Here is a 3,309-nt window from a genome sequence, read left to right on the forward strand (position 1 = left end):
AATCCAGACTTAAAACTCATTTCTACACATTGGCCTTTGCTTCCTAGTTTCATCCTTTTTTCTGTTTTTCTTATTTTTTATCCATGTAATTTTATCTTGCCTTTTTATTCACTGTGGAAGGCCTTTTGTATCATACGTGTTTAATTCTTGCGGTTGACTTTGTGTTGTTTTTAATCTAATTTTTAGTATTGCTTGATTTTAGTATTTTAGTCCGACACTGTACAGCACTTTGGTCAGTTCTTGCTGTTTAAATGTGCTATAATTAAACTTACTTAGGCCTACTACTTAGGGCCTACTTATTATGTTTCTGTGGTCCCCAGATATGGGGAAATCATCATGTAGTCCCGGGCCAAAAAAGTTCGGGACCCACTGCCCTAAAAGCTCTCGGACGAGATAACTTTGGGGTTCTTCCAAGTTCATCAGAGAACCTTTCGGGGTTCCTCTACAATGGCAAATGTGTTTTTTTTCAAGGGCCATTGTCATTTTTACAGCGCATAACACCCAGATGTATCGAAATAGTAAAAGTAAATTCATGGCGTAAGTACAACAGTAGCATGTGATATTACATAGCTGTTACACCTTTTAGTCCATTGTACCTAATGTAATGGATAGTCTGTGATGTTATTGAAAAACACTAAAAACCTAACAAGGACCCACCACAAATTGTATCCAACCAGCACAGAGTTAGCTGATCGTCAGACACGTAGACAGGTCTTCTGGCTACTCAGATAAGTTACCTGTGTTGGAAGGAAACTTTTAATTAGGCTTTTAACATCTCTGATCACACCACACCACTCGACCTCCCTTCCCAAACAAACACCTGCTGCCCAGCTCTGGACTGGCAATCTAGCATACAGGACATTGCCTGATACTTATGCTAGCCTATGTTTTTGTATTTTCTTACTGACTGGCAAACAAATTAGAGGGGGGCATGCAAAAATGCCCTGGTTCCAGTCCACACCATACCCCACCCACACCCAATGACACAACCTCTCGTCCACACCCACAGCCTGTGCTGCCCAGGGTCTGGAGTGGTACTCTGGTATACCGGGCATTTGTTGGTCCTCAGAGGCTGATGGCATCTTTGTACTTGTATTTTCTTATGAGTCTGGCCAACAATTTAGAGGGGGGCATGTAAAAATGCCCACGCCGTTTTTAGACCCCAGACCAGCCCACATCACACAAACTCCCTTCTCAAACCACCACCTGTGCTACCCAGGCCTGGACTGGTAATCTGGCATACAGGGCATGTCCCGTAGGACTGATAGTCTTCAGAAGCTGATGTTGTTGTCGTTTTTTTTTTTGTATTTTTCTTTGGCCCTCAAAAGAGCAAAAATGCCCAAGCCGTTTTTTGGTCCCAGTACAGTCCACACCGCACAGACCTCCCGAACCACCGCCTGTAATAAGTGTTGCCAGATGTGCCTGACCAAATCCCGCCCAAAAGGTTCTCAGAAACCGCCAAAATGCGCACCATTCCTTCCAATTTCAACAAATTGCATTGACTTCTATGGGCACAGAACTGCATAAAAAAACGCCAAATGGCCAATTTTTCCCATTTTTACCCACAGACGGCCGTCCCAAGTAGCCCAATTGGGCGGGTAACCGCCCAATCTGGCAACACTGTCTGTATTGCCTGTTCCCAGGCACATAATCCCCATAGCTGCAGCCTGGGTAACATTTCACAATAGACCTTCTCATTCCTCACCCGAGACTTTGGGGGGGTTGAACAAAAACACTTTTTTTTGGGTTAATGAATTTACCAACGTTGTAGGAGGGCTTTTTTTGTGGTGCCACTTTCTCCCCAAGCGGGGCCACGCTAATGGCACTAGTGTGACTGGACGCGTGCCACAGGCGATTACGTTTCGTACGCTGTCTGTTTAAGCAGCCATTCAGAGACTCTCATTCTTGCCATTTCTCTGGACCCCAAACATGTCTTTGGGATCATTAAGTATTCTGCTGTTTTTTGTGATCTCACAAAGAGGCCTTGTTGCGGCTTTGCCCCATCATCAGGCCAAGAAAATGGGCCCTTTTTTCAATTTCTTTCCCACCCACCACCCTCCAATCACAACAATGGGTTTTTGGTGTGGCAAGATTACACTCGAGTGGGCGTAGTTGTTAATACCATGGAAATACATGACAGATTAATGACTATAGTCTACCTCAGAACCACGGTATAGTACTGTACATTTCACAGCTCAAAGCTCAAGGTAAATGAGTGCACTGCTATTCTCCAGGGAGTTAGTGTGAGCCACAGTAGTATCGGTGAGCTGAAACAGCAATATTATTTCACATTTTACAAAACATGTGTGCATATGGGTTATTAAATCTGTCATGTCTGCATGTGAGCATGTACTGTATATATTTCTGTTGGGGTAAATGTGGTGGTTGAAAGAAAGAGTGTTCGTTCTCTCTCTCTCTCTCTCTCTCTCTCTCTCTCTCTCTCTCTCTCTCTCTCTCTCTCTCTCTCTCTCTCTCTCTCTCTCTCTCTCTCTCTCTGTGTGTGTGTGTGTGTGTGTGTGTGTGTGTGCGTGCGTGCGTGCGTGCGTGTGTGTGTGTGTGTGTGTGTGTGTGTGTGTGTGTGTGTGTGTGTGTGTGTGTGTGTGTGAGAGACACAAAGCCAAATGGGGAGAGACAGACAGCAGAGACCAAGACAGGAAGTGTGCAACACGTGACGTTGAAATGTTTTCATTAGCCAGCATTTTAACGAGCATAAAATTACCCATGTCAGTATGACACGAGGTGGGTGGGGGCATGCAGGGTGCGGTGATTTGGGGGTACGGGGTGCCTGGTGGGCTAGGGGAGGGTCAGTGGGGAGAAGCTGACAGACAAATCACAAGTGGTTATATCCATGTTTTCTCCGCAAACAGGAACTGTGCTGGAAAGACATGGGCATACGGCAACATTACAACACAAACAAAAACATATTTTCAATCCTGCACTAAAATCTGATCCAGCTGTTTCTGCCTGTCCTTTTGACTCTCTCTCTCTCTCTCTCTCTCTCTCTCTCTCTCTCTCTCTCTCTCTCTCTCTCTCTATCACATCATTCTCACTGTCATGCTCTCACCCATTCTTTCTTACTCTTTCTGTCTCCCATTCTCTCTCCTATTCTCTCTCTCTCTCTCTCTCTCTCTCTCTCTCTCTCTCTCTCTCTCTCTCTCTCTCTCTCTCTCTCTCTCTCTCTCTCTCTCTCTCTCTCTCTCTCTCTCTCTCTCTATCTCTATCTCTCTCTCCATCCCCTGCTTGTTACATCATGGTTCTTGGCTTGCTGGGGAGCAGTCAGTTGTACAGCTTTTCAGATCTCCGTGGGCA

The sequence above is a fragment of the Engraulis encrasicolus genome, chromosome 12, assembly GCF_034702125.1.
Source record: "Engraulis encrasicolus isolate BLACKSEA-1 chromosome 12, IST_EnEncr_1.0, whole genome shotgun sequence".
Lineage (NCBI taxonomy): Eukaryota > Metazoa > Chordata > Actinopteri > Clupeiformes > Engraulidae > Engraulis > Engraulis encrasicolus.